At 49.4% G+C, this 13765-nt stretch overlaps 1 protein-coding gene across 1 annotated transcript in view; it reads left to right on the top strand.

The window, feature by feature from the left end:
• The window catches only part of TMCO4 (transmembrane and coiled-coil domains 4), an 85426-nt gene continuing 72438 nt past the window's right edge, over positions 778–13765 (top strand). Inside the window, 3 exon segments of the mRNA XM_021095469.1 lie at positions 778–835; positions 6617–6726; positions 8463–8615. The gene's annotated coding sequence lies outside the window, so the exon portion shown is untranslated.

Genomic DNA, 13765 nt, shown 5'->3' with positions numbered 1-13765 from the left:
ATTTGTGCATTCATTGTGTGATCCTGAGCACCTACCAAGTGCCAGCACAGTCCCTGGGGTTGGGCACACAGCAAAGCCATCTCCAGGTTTTTAAACTGCAAACAGGATGATCAAGAAAATAATTCCTCAGAGTGAGAAGTACTACCGTTGAAATAGAACCGAACTGGAGGCCTGGTGTGGAATTCCCTGGCATTTAGAACAGTAGTTGACACATAGTAGGTGCTCAGGGAGTATTTTTCTATGACTGAACGTTCCCCGGGGGTCAGGGAAGACTCCTAGATGCCACCTTGAGTGAGTCCCAGGCGCAGAGCTGGGGCACAGCGCCAGGCATGTCAAACGCAAAAGCGCTACCTCGGCGTTAAAGAAAGAAAACTCAGGGAGAACATGGATATCTCAACACCCTGTAAACTTCACAGTGCTGTCTGCACATGCGGGAAAGCTGGTTCTTTCACATAATTTACTTTTGACGAATTGCAGCCGGGTGACCGGTGGCGAGCAGTTTCCGCAGAGCCGAACCTGCCAGGGTGCTGGCGTCCCGGCGCCTTCCGGGACGGCGAACAGACTCGTAAACTGAGTTTCGCTCCGGGCTGGCCCGGCACTTCCTGCGGCCGGCGCCCCTGCGGCGGGGTGGTGGCGGGGTGAGCGGGTTGGAACTCGCAGCTCGAAGACAGGAGTCCGGAGCCCGGAAGGACCAGGCGCGCGCGGGGCGGGCAGCGCGGCGGCTGGACCGGCCTGCACCCGGGCGGAGGGAGGGGGTGAGCGAGGGGCGGGGCCGGGGGCGGGGCGGGCATTCGATCCGCTTCGCCTTCGCCTTCACCTCCGCCGCCACCTCCAGGTAAGGGGCCCGCTCCGGCCCGGGCCGCTCCCCGCCGCCAACGCGCCGTCTCCGCGCGGGCAGCCCCCGCCCGGGCCGCTGGCCCTTTGCCCCCACCCCGCCCTCCGCGCTGACGGTCCCGGAGTCGAGGCCGCCCGGTGGTTGCTTATTTTCCTTGCGAGCCGGAAGTGCCCTGAGGAATCCCGCGCGCACATGGGGAAACTGAGACCAGCGTCTCCTGCCTCCCTCGAGAAGGGAGGACGCTGTTCCGGACCAGGGAGGGAAGGGACTTGCCCAAGGTCACAGGCCTGGGCTTCCCCTTGGCCCACGCAGCCCCTCCAGTGTCTCTTAACCCCCCTCCCTGCCCATACAGCTCCCTGAGCTCATAGCAGAAACTGAGAATTCCAAGGGAGCTGGGGGGATAACCTCTGGAGAAAAGCCCAGGCCCCAAGATTACAGGGTCTGCCCCCTCATCCTGACCCCTGGTGTCAGAGGAGGAAGTACTAACTGTTGGGGTGGATTTTACACTCAGGTAAGCAGAGGTTCAGAGAGCTGAAAGTATTTCCCCTAGACCACGCAGCTAAGAAGGAGATCAGCCTCAGGCCGTGGGTGAGTGGCCTCCAGAGTCTGACCCAGTGCCTGGTTCAGAGTAGGCCTTCACCATGTTCTCTGCACAGAGTGGCGTAGGGAGTCAGCAGCACAGCTGGGCTGCACGTGGGACCTTGGTCCAGAGACTGCTGCATAACATGGAGTCAGTACTTCTCCTCTCTGTAACTCAGTGTTCATTTCAGGCAGAAAAGTGAAACCCCTTTAAGCTTTGGGGGCATCCATCCATTCATTCATTCTATAAATATTTATTGAATGCCTACTGCATGTCAGTATGTACACTGTTTAGGCTCTGAGGGTACAGCAGTCAACAAGACCAGCGCTGCCCTGGGAGGGTGAGGGGGTGGAGGAGGTACATTGCAGAGAGTGGAATGAAACACTGCCCTTCTGTCTAGAGGGAGTGGGGAGGGCTGGGCCAAGAGGGAGACCATTGAAATCTTCCCAACTGGCGGAGCATGAGCAGAGGGCAGAGAGAGTAAACCTCACAGCCTCAATCCCTCTGAGCCTTGGGCATTCATGGGCCTTGTTTGAGATGTTCTGTCAGCCTGAGCTTCCCCCACCTTCACTCTGGGCTAGGTGGGTAGAGAGTGGACCAAAGAAAGCCCTAAACTGACCTCAGAGCCTGGAAACCTAGCTGTGTGATCTTGGGCATGTCATTCTGCCTCTCCAGGCCTGTTTTCTTATCATACAATGGGGGTTGTAATACTTCATGGCATTGATGATGCCAACATACTTTGTGAATGGTAAAGCAGGATCCAGCGTGCGGCCCAAGTCAGAGGCCTTGCCAAATCCAGCATAAGCAAGGGTGCAGTATTTATTCAGAGCGTATTTATTTAAATAAATACCTGTTGAAAGCCTGTGACGGCTCTCAGTAAGGAAATGTACAAGGGACTTCTCTTGTGGCACAGCGGGTTAAGGATCCAGCATTGTCACTGTAGCAGCCTGGGTCGCTATCGTGGCATGGGTTTGATCCCCGGCCCCAGGAACTTTCACATGCTGCAGGTGTGGCCAAAAAAAGGGGAAATGTAAGAGGCAGAGGGAGGGTGGCTGAGTTCGGGGCAAGGAGCCTGAAGAGTGCTGGCATCACAGTCAGCATTTCAGCTTTGGCAACACCTGCCATCACATACATGTACTGCATCAGACAGATCTTGCTTTATGTAAAACTGTATTGTCTTTCATTGAAAAAAAACTGTGAGGGGTTCCCATTGTGGCTCAGCAGGTTAAGAACCTGACTAGTACCCATGAGGATGGGGGTTCAGTATCTGGCCTTGCTCAGTGGGTTGAGGATCCAGCGTTACTGCAAGCTGCAGTGTAGGTTGCAGATGCAGCTTGGATCCCACGTGCTGTGGCTGTGGAGTGGGCCCAGGAACTTCCATTGCTGAAAGTGCGGCTATAAAAATAAAAATTAATTAATTAAAAAAATGTGGAGCCACTTCTTAGTTGTGGGGGGAGGTGTTCATTCATTCTCTCACCTACTCTGCCAGGCACTGTTCTAGGAGACAGCAGAGAACAAGAGAAAAGCCACTGCCATCATGGAGCTTTCTCTATTGAGGGAGACAGACCACAAACAAATCTGTAATCCATTATCACGTGGTGACAAATTCGATCAAGAAAAGTCATGCAGGGAAGTGCCCGTCATGGCTCAGTGGTAAAAAACCAACTAGTATCCATGAGGATGGGGGTTCAATCCCTGGCCTTGTTCAGTGGGTTAAGGATCCGGTGTTGCTCTGAGCTGTGGTGTAGGTCACAGACACAGCTCTGATCCTTTGTTGCTCTGGTTGTGGTATAGGCTGGCAGCTGTAGCTCCAATTGGATCCCTAGCCTGGGAACTTCCATATGCAGCAAGCACGGCCCTAAAAAAAAAAAAAAAAAAAAAAGAAAGAAAAGTCACGCAGGGTCTGGTGGAAGGAGGCGGTGATGGCACCTGCTATCTTGGACCTGAATGAATAAGACAGCTCTGCTGGGGAGGTGGGGGAAGCACAGATCACCGGAGCATCAGCCACTCCCACCCTGACCTTCCTAGTCGGGGAGATGGGCACATAAGCAACCAGCCCTTATACCTGAGAGGAGATGAGGCATCCCAGAGAAAGTGGGGGCTTCAGAGGTGCCAGGCTGGACAAAGCCAGGAAGCCTCATGGCAGCCCCTGAGGCCCTTTAGTAAAGTGGATTAGAACTTGGGTTTGAAGTCACATGTGCCTAGGCAGGTCTGTTCTGATCCTGCCATTTGCCAGCTGTATGGCCCTCACCTCCGTGAACCTCAGTTTTCTCATCTGTGAGATGGGGACAGTGTCAGTCTCTTCTTCGAAAGGTTGGTGTGAGGCTGAAATGGGATCAGGAGAGAAAGCCCCCAGGAGAGCTTTACAGATTTTTGTTTTTTAAACTGTGCTTTTGAGGAAGGGCACCTCTTGGATATGAGGACCTACCCCGAGAAAAAACCAGCATGAGCTGAGGCCCAAGGCGGGAAAGCCAGTGTGGGCTAGAGGCAGCCATGGTTAGTTTGGGGGAAGGCTGGCTGGAAGACGGGAAGTGGAGGAAGTAAGGTTAGAGGCAGGTTGGACCCATCCCAGAGGTAATTGGGGCTGGGGTCGTTCCAGAACCAAACTGGGTCCATTTGCCACCACGTGACAATGGATTACAGATTTGTTTGTTTATGGTCTGTCTCTCTCAGTAGAGAAAGCTCCCTGATGGCAGTGGCTTTTCTCATGTTCTCTGCTGTCTCCTAGAACTCTGCCAGGCAGAGTATGTGAGAGAATGAATGAACACCTGCCCCCACAACTAAGTGGCTTCTGTGTTTTTTTAATTAATTTTTATTTTTATAGCCGCACTTTCAGCACGTGGAAGGTCCCGGGCTAGGGGTCAAAATCTGAGCTTCAGCTGCAGGCCCATCCCACAGCCACAGCAATGCGGGATCCAAGCCGAATCTACTGACAATCTACATCCAAGCCAATCTCCTGACACTGGCTTGTGGTAAAGGAAAGCACAGCACTCATTGTGAGGCTCCAGACAGGGAGTCCAGGACAGCCAATGCTCAAAAAAACCCAAACTCCCTGATGAGTTTCAGGAAATTTTTTTTTTTTTTGTCTTTTTGTCTTTTTGGGGCCACACCTCCAGCATGTGGAAGTTCCCAGGCTAGGGGTCCCATTGGAGCTGTAGCTGCTGGCCTACACCACAGCCACAGCAACACAGGATCTGAGCTGCATCTGCGACCTACGCCACAGCTCATGGCAACGCCGGATCCTTAACCCATTGAGCGAGGCCAGGGATGGAACCTACAACCTCATGGTTCCTAGTTGGATTTGTTTCCCCTGCACCATGATGGGAACTCCAAAATTTATCGTCTTAACCACTTTTAAGTGTGCAGTTCACTAGTGTTAGATATAATCACACTGTTTTGCAGGCCATCTCTGAACCATTTTAACTTGCAAATCTGAAACTCGGTGCCTACTACATAACGACTCCCCATTCCCCCCAACCCCCAGCCCCTGGCAACCCCGACTCAACTTTCTGTCTCTATGATGTTGACAACTCTTAAGTACCTCATATAAGTAGAGTCTTCTGTGACTGATTGATTTCACTTAGCCTAATGTCCTGAAGTTTCATTCATGTTGTCATGGGTCAGAATCCTCTTCCTTTTTAAAGGCTGAATAATATTCCATTGTATACATAACACATTTCATTTGTCCATTCATCCATGGGTGGACACTGGGGTTGCCTTCACATTTTAGCTATTTTGAATAATGCTGCTATGAACATGGGCATACAAATATCTTTTTGAAACCCTGCTTTTGATTCTTATGGATATGTAGTCAGAAGTGGCATTTACGGTGGAAATTTGGAGGTATGGCATTGGTGGCTCCCCATAGTGTCTCCTCTGGTCCAGGAGAGTGAGGGAGGTCCCTGGGGCCCTGTGGAGCAGTTTACAGCTGGTGGGTGTCAAATGAACCATCAATGACGTTGCCATTTCTCCCCTTTCTTTCTCAGACAGATTTGCCTCTTGATTTTTTGTGTGTGTGTTTTTTTTAAGGCCACACATGCAGTATATGAAGTTTCCAGGCTAGGGGTTGAACCAGACCTGCAGCTGCTGGCCTACACCACAGCCATAGTAACGTAGAATCCTAGCTGCGTCTGTGACCTACACCACAGCTCATGGCAATGCAGATCCTTAACCCACTAAGCAAGGCCAGGGATCAAACCCACATCCTCTTGGATACTAGTTGGGTTCGTTACTGCTGAGACACAATGGAAACCCTCTTGAATTATTTTTTAATTATCCCTAGTGGAAACCACCATTCATTCACCAAGTGTTTGTAAGTGCCTCCTATGCTTACATGTGGGGAGAGGAAGATAGACAATAAGCAATAAACACAAACAAGTAAAAGATATAGTATGTCAACCAGTGATGCGTGCTGTGGACCAAGCAGAAAGCCAGTTAAAAGGGATCAGGGAGTTCCCTGGTGGCATAGTGGTTAAGGACTTGGCATTGTCACTGTTGTGGCTCAGATTTTTGATACCTGGCTCAGGAATTTCCAAATGTCACAGACATGGCCAAAAATAAAATAAAATAAAATAAAATAAAATAAGAGGGTTCATGATGAGAGGCTGGGGGCAGCCTGGCTTCCCTGAGCTGTAAAATTTGAGCAAAGACCAGAAGGAGGTAAGGGAGTTGGCCGTATGGTTATCTGAGGGAACAGCATTCCCAGCAGAGGGAACAGCCAATGCAAAGGCCTTGAGGTGGGAGCGTGCCTGGTGGGGTCCAGGAGCAGCAAGGAGGATGATGGGTCTGGAGCAGAATGAATGAAGGGGAGAAGAGAAAGAGGAGGGCGGGTTGCACATGGCCCAGTCACCATTGTAAGGACAGTGACTGTGAGTGAGAAGGGAGTGGCTGAAGGTTTGGAGCAGGGAAGGGACATGATCTGACTGTAGGTGGAAGTGGACCCTTAGATGCTGTGCGGCTGATAGATTGCTAGGGGCAAAGGCAGGAGGAAGCGGAGGGGTGAGGGCAGCGTGCACTGGGATGCGAGTGGGAGAAGAAAAGTGCAATGGCAAATGTGGGCAAAATGTCACTCGGCCTGGGTATCCACCTGATAGCACACTGTCACCTGCCCCACCACCCCGCCCATCCTCCAGGCTGCTGAAGTGAGGTTGGGATGGGAACTTGCCCTCTGTGCCAACATCCCTTTTTTCCTTCTGGTCTAGAGTAGGATTGTCCAAAACCCTGTGGGTTCTTCTGTGTTGGAACTGCTGCCATGGAGACCTCCTGAGATGCTGCATTTACCACTGGCCTCCAGTTTAACTTCCAGATAGAGGTACAGAATGAATGGGTTTGTCTCCTAAAATGCTGAGAGTGGAGGGAGGGAGTAAGCTGGGCCGGCCTAGAATCCCCCTTTCTAGGACCATGTCAGATTGTCTTATCCTGTGGTGTTAACTTTGGGCCACGATCTTCAGAGTTTCTGGCTCAAGAACAGTGCTGTAGCTCTATTTGTGATAAAAGAGTTCTTCAGCCAGATGCTTTTCCTTCTCCTTGGTCCCAGAATAATTAGTCCTCCGCCTGCCTTTGACACTGCAGCTATCTCTCTAGTAATGTCTCTTTCACTGTACTGCAGACGCATTGAAATGTTCAGCAGTGGCCAGTTAACTGAGAAGAAGAGGAAGAGAGTGAGAAAAAGAGCATCATTCACCACTACCAACGTCTCACTCCCCCCGCCCCCGACCAACACACACACACACACACCCCAAATTTGACCCTGGCCTTTACTGACTACTCCAAGTTAAAAAAAAAAAAAAAAAAAAAAAAAAGCCACAGCAGGCTGGTGTGTAAGCAAAACAAAAGAAGCTCATTATTACCCGTGACCTTCTAAAGACCCAGGTCATGGAGTTTTAAGGAGGAGTGAAAAGATTTTCAAGGATGACATTTAATTTTCTCCTTGGTGCTGACCTTGGAACTTTCATGTCCCCAAGAAGAAATCCCATTGTGTCATTTATGTTCAAAAGCAATGCAGGGGTTCCCATCGTGGCTCAGTGGTTAACGACTAGGAACCATGAGGTTGCGGGTTCAATCCCTGGCCTTGCTCAGTGGGTTAAGGATCCGGCGTTGCCGTGAGCTGTGGTGTAGGTCACAGACGTGGCTTGGATCCCACGTTGCTGTGGCTCTGGCGTAGGCCGGTGGCTACAGCTCCAATTCGACCCCTAACCTGGAACCTCTGATTTGACCCCTAGCCTGGGAACCTCCATATGCCGAGGGAGCGGCCCAAGAAATGGCAAAAAGACAAAAAACAAAAACAAAAGCAATACATACCTGTAGCATAAAATTGGGGAAATCCAGAAAAGTCCCTCCTGTCTCCCCTTTCAGAGGTCATTGTTGAGGCTATTCTTCCAGACATTTTCCTTCTCTGCATCTTTTTAACATGGTTGGACTCATGGCTTGAGTCACCTGGTTTGTAGTCAGAGCACATTCTCAGGCCTCGTCAGTAGATAACACCCGGGGGAGGGCGTTATCACTGCTAACATTAAAACGGCACAGAAGCTTGAAGAAGCAGGAGCTATTCTAGTTCCTTGAACATGGAAAATGACGCTTTAAAATGGAGCTCAGATTATTTGAAGTTTGGGATTCCCTGGGTAATTCCAGACACTTGGCCCTTGTTCCATCTTGCTTCCCCATCTGATGCTTGATGGGAGTGTAAGCATAGGAGTGCCTTTCGGGAGAGAATAACCAGGAAAATCTAGTGCTTACTTAAGCCTGAAAACTAGTTCATCCATTTGTTCATGTCACAAGCACTCCCTCTGTGGTAGGTAAGGGGCTGGGCCCCAGCATACAGATACGGAGGCAGTCGGGTGCCTGCCCTTTACTGCCAGGTTAACCGAGGAGCGGGTGCAGCACCCACAGCTCAGGGTATGAGAGCTTTGGTCAAACCATGCAAAGCACCAGGGCTGCGCCCAGTGAGTGGTAGCTTCTTGCAAACCTGCCGGGCAAAGGCCCAGAAGAGTGGAAGTAGGAGTTCGATGCCTCTGATGCCCCAGGCTGACCCATCCTTCTCCCCAACAGGCCTCCAGACCCCTATGGACCCACGGGGTTGGTTTTTCTGGTTTGCTCCTCCAGGGCAATTTGCGTAATTTTCTGAAGAACCTTCAAGAAGCTGAACAGCCTGTTTTCAGACTTAGAGAGAGGGGAGGTCCATGGTTGTTTCTTGAAATCTGGGTAAGTATTATTTATGATTTCTTTCTCTTCAGAACCCTCGTCATTATAGTAAATGGTCTTCATTTAAACATTGTGAGTTTATGGATTGTCTGTCTACCCCGATAGAATATATCTCCTGGTGGCAGGTGGTGGTCTGTCTGTCTTAGTCACCGCTGCCTCCAGCCCGTGAGACAGCACCAGGTACATAGTTATTGTACAAATCTGGTACATGTTTATTAAATTAATGAACTGCTTAGTTTGGGGTGGAGGCAAATAGTTACTTTGAGTTTACTTAGAACTTAAGGTTTTCAAATTCTGTAGAGACATCCCACTGCTTTTTTCTTTTTAACTTTTTATTTAAAAATAATTATAGATTCCGAGTTCCCTGGTGGCCTAGTGGCTAAGGATCCGACATTGTCACTGCCATGGTGTGGGTCTTCTGGCCTGGGAACTTCTGCATGCCACAGCCATGGCCAAAAAATTACTTAATTAATTACAATAATTATAGCTTCAGAGGCAGTTGCTAAATCATACCGAGAGGTCCAGGGTACCCTCATTGAGCTCCCTGCATGGCCATTGCCTTCCTGGTTAAGTCTGGCTCCTTAGCTTCAAGGACTTGGTCCTACAGGGTGTAGCCCCTGGAAGCTTCCCCTTCAGCCTCATTTCTTCTCTCCCACCCTCCTCACCCACCCATTTCCCAAGCCCTGGCTGCACGGAGCATCCCTTTGGTTCTTCAAAGCATCCGCTCCCTTCCCTCTCTGGGACTTGACACATGCCATCCCCTCTACTGAGAACATTCTCTTCCCAATCCCCCACCCTGGTCCAATGTCTTCCAGTTCTGGGTTCCAGGCTCCCCTCTTTGTATCCCCCTATCTACATCTCCTCCGTCACAGCATTCATCCTGCTGGTTTGTCTTTGTCTGTTTACGTGTCTGTCTCTGCCACAGCCTTGGAATACCCTCTCCCATCCTCCTGTCCCTTGCTTCCTGCAGGCCTCTGCTGGAATGGACCTTTCACCTGCATACCGCTGTCTCCCGTCTCCTATGTGATCACCTCATATCCTCTTCACCCTGATTGTCCTTCCCCATCGATCACTTCCCAGCCCAATGTGTATTTATTTATTTAGTGGCCCGTTAAGAGCATGGCTCCTACATCCTGACTGCCTAAGTTCTGCCACTTAATAGCGCTGTGATCTTGGCCAAGTTACTTAAATTATTATCATCACGATGTAATGGCGTGTTCTTGCCTGTCTCCCACCAGAATATAAGCCCTTGAGAGCAGGGCATTTGTCGGTATTGTCCCCAGATCTGCCCCAAGGCCCAAAACAGGACATCACACATCATCTACCCTCTTCATTCATCCAGCCAGTAGTTATGGAATGCCTGCGACGCTCCAGGGCCTGCTCAGAAAGCTAGGCTACAGCAGTGACAAAACAACCAGAAGCCTGCCTCGGGAAGCTCACATTCTACTTGTTTACACAAGTGAACAAGTAACTTTAAACTATATTTTTTAAGACAGGAGTAAGTATTGTGGAACAGGGTGCTGGGATAAAGATGCAGTATAGCTTGGCCTGGAGGATCAGGGAAGGCCTTTCTGAAGAGGTGACTCTGAGGCTGAGGCTAGTACGATGTGAAGCTCAGGAGAAGAGTGTCCCAAGCCAGGGGAAGAGTAGGTGCAAAGGCCCAGAAGGAAGACCAGCTGTTTATTTGAAAGGCAGAAATGCAGCCAGCATGATTATAGTGCAATGACAAGTCAGCGGGGGGCGGGGGGGGGGGCATGAGCTGCAGTTTAGAGGCAGGCAGGAGCCAGATCAGGACTCTGTAGACGATCATAAAGGGATTGGTATTCCTCCTGGGGCCGTGGGAGGCCTTCAGAGGCCTCTAAGTAGGTGAGTGACATGATTGCTGTATATGACAACAAGGCCACTTGGGCTACTGTGTAGAGAATGAATTATAGGGCATCAAGAGTATATTTTGTTGGGAGTTCCCATCGTGGCTTAGTGGTTAACAAACCCGACTAGGATCCATGAGGACGAAGGTTCAATCCCTAGCCTTGCCGCTGGGTTAAGGATCCAGTGTTGCCATGAGCTGTGATGTAGGTCCCAGACGAGTCTCAGATCCCATGTTGCTGTGGCTGTGATGTAGGCCAGCCGCTGCAGCTCCAATTTCACCCCTAGCCTGGGAACTTCCATATGCTGCGAGTGCAGCCCTAAAAAGCAAAATATATATATATATATATATACATGTATATATATATATATATATTTGTTGAATGAGTGAATGAATGACTTTGGCCTGAGCTGAGCTCTTTATGCACTCAGCACACCCACCCCCCTCCCCTGTGGTTAGAAACAGGCCAGCTTGTGCTTCTCTGATTAGGAGGCTGTTTACTCTTGACCTGAGAACTGCCAGGGGTCTCCCTAGATACCAGCCCAATGAAATCCATCTTGGGCTTTTCTGGGTAATAGGAGCAATTACCCCAGCTGCCAAATGGCACGGAGCTGATTAGAGATAGTGAAGCTTGCAAAGGCTGCTGACATCAAGGCCAGGGGCTGCTGCAATGATGTCCTCAGTTTGTGGCTTGTTGCTGTCCCTTTTGTACACTTCCCAGGTCTACACTGATCCTCTGATCCAGGGGAATCTACTACAAACAGATCTCCAGCTTGGGTTCCTGGAGCAACTATTGGAACCCAGTCTTGCTGGGTGACATTGGGCAAGGTCTTAACCTCTCTGGACCTCAGTTTCTTCATGTGAAACAAGAGGAGGAGACTCCCTGGGCTGGTGTAGAGGAGAGAGCATGAGGTTTGGAGTCAAACCAAAGTCTGACTGTGTCACTGGGGAAATCGCTTGGCCTCTCTAGCTTTCCCATGCTTATAGTTCTAGGAAAGAATCATAACACCTCACATCCTACTTAACCTTACATGGTAGTGAGAATTAAATGGATTTAAAGTGTCTATAAACTGCCACATGCTGTACAGATGTCGGTTTGTTGCTTTTAACAACCTTGGGGTTACTTTGAGAAGCTGATGCAGTTAGTTATGAACAAACTTTTAAATTATTCCTCCATAGGGACTTCCTGTCTTGGCACAGTGGAAATGAATCTGAGTAGGAACCATGAGATTGTGGGTTCGATCCCTGGCCTCCCTCAATGGGTTAAGGATCTGGTGTTGCCATGAGCTTGGTGTAGGTCACAGATGCGGCTCAGATCTGGCATTGCTGTGGCTCTGAAGTAGGCTGGCAGCTGTAGTTCTGATTAGACCCCTAGCCTGGGAACCTCCATATGCCACGTGTGCAGCCCTAAAAGGACAAAAGACAAAAATAAATAAATAAATTACTTCTCCATAGAAGTAATATTTTGAGAACAAAAATTTTCATTGCTCAGCTGGGAAAGAACAAATTTATAGGCCAAAGTGTGGAATATGGATACTCGAGGAGAAATCTGTTGGCCATAAGACAAGTGTTTAAAACAGAGGGGTGGAGTTCCCTTCATGACTCAGCAGTTCACAAACTCGACTAGGGTCCATGTGGATGTGGTTCGAACCCTGGCTGCGCTCAGGGGGTTAAGGATCCAGCGTGGCCGTGAGCTGTGATGTAGGGCGCAGACGTAGCTCAGATCCCGTGTTGCTGTGGCTGTAGCGTAGGCCAGCAGCTGCAGCTCTGGCAATGCCAGATCCTTAACCCACTGAGCAAGACCAGGGAACAAACCTACAACCTCATGTTCCTAGTCGGATTTGTTAACCATTGAGCCGTTGTGGGAGCCCCAATAATGTTCCCTGTTATAATATTATTTATACACCTTTGTTGTAGGCCAAGCACTGTGCTGAGCGTGTTATTTGTTTGCTGATTTTTTTATGCATTTCTTTTTTTAAGTAAACATTTGTATAACATGAGCCCTATGCCAGGCTTGTTCTAAGTACTTCAGAAACGCTAACCTGCACGGTCGTGTTGTTTGTTGCTAACACAGATCTTCCAGACGTAGTCCCATTTGTAGGTGAAGGAATCTCAGTGCAGAGACAGTGAGCTGCCTGAGGTCGCACATCTGTTAGATGGAGGCACATGGATTCACACCCTGTCTGTCTGGTCCTGAGTCTGCACTGATACCCACAGTGTCCTTGGCCACGGCTGGAACCCTTCCCAGTGCCTGCTCCTAGGGCCCTTGGATGCCTGGCTAGGCTTGTCCCCTCCTCACGCTAAAAAAGGGAGGGAGGACGGGAAGAGAGGAGGGAGCAAGGCCTTCTTTGACTCCTTCCTTTCACCGAAGTCTAACGGACAGCGAGCACGCAAATCTTAAGTACATAACTCATGAATTTTTAAATATATTTATACCCACGTGATCACCACCTGCGTCAAGGTATAGAACATTTCCATCTCCCGGAAGCTGCTCTATACCCCTTCTGAGCCAATATTCCCTCCCACCAGCCACCTTTCCTCTGATTTTTATCTCTATAACTTGGTTTGACCTGTTCTTCAAGTTGAGATACATTTAATCCTGCAGTATATACTCTCTCATGAATGACCAGCTGCTTACCATCGAGATTCACTCCTGTTGTGGTCGTTGGCCAAACTTCATTCTTTTTCATTGCTGTTTAATATTCCATAATGTGACAAGGGCATCGTTTGTCCATTCGACTATGTGTGAACATGTGGGTTGTTTCCTGGTTGGGGCTATTCTGAATGCAGCTTCCGTGAGCATTCGTGTACAGGTCTTTGGGTGGACATAAACCCTCATTTCTCAGGAGTAGGATTGCTAGGGCCTAGGGAAAAACCTCTGTTTAACTTTAGTGGATCAAGTCAAACCATTTTCCACCTGGTTGTACCAATTTACCCTCCCAGCAGCAGTGTCTGAAAGTTCTATTTGCTCCCTATTCTCTTAGTACTGTGAGTCTTTTTTGTTTTAACCGCTCTGATAGGTGAATGGTAGTATCTCATTGGATTTTTAATTTCCATTTCCTGATAACTAATTTACACTTGCACCAGTAGTACATGGAAGGTCTTTTTGTCCCTTATCTTCAACAACACTTGGCATTGTTAGTCTTTTTTTTTTTTTTTTTTTTGCTTTTCAGGGCTGTACCTGTGGTATATAGAAGTTCCCAGGCTAGGGAGCTGCAGCCCTCACCCTATGCCACAGCCACAGCCACACAGGATCCAAGCCGTATCTGCGACTAGTCCACAG

The sequence above is a fragment of the Sus scrofa genome, chromosome 6 (genome assembly GCF_000003025.6).
Source record: "Sus scrofa isolate TJ Tabasco breed Duroc chromosome 6, Sscrofa11.1, whole genome shotgun sequence".
Lineage (NCBI taxonomy): Eukaryota > Metazoa > Chordata > Mammalia > Artiodactyla > Suidae > Sus > Sus scrofa.
The sequence above is the reverse complement of the archived record's forward strand: the minus strand, read 5'-3'. Positions and strand labels throughout refer to the sequence as shown.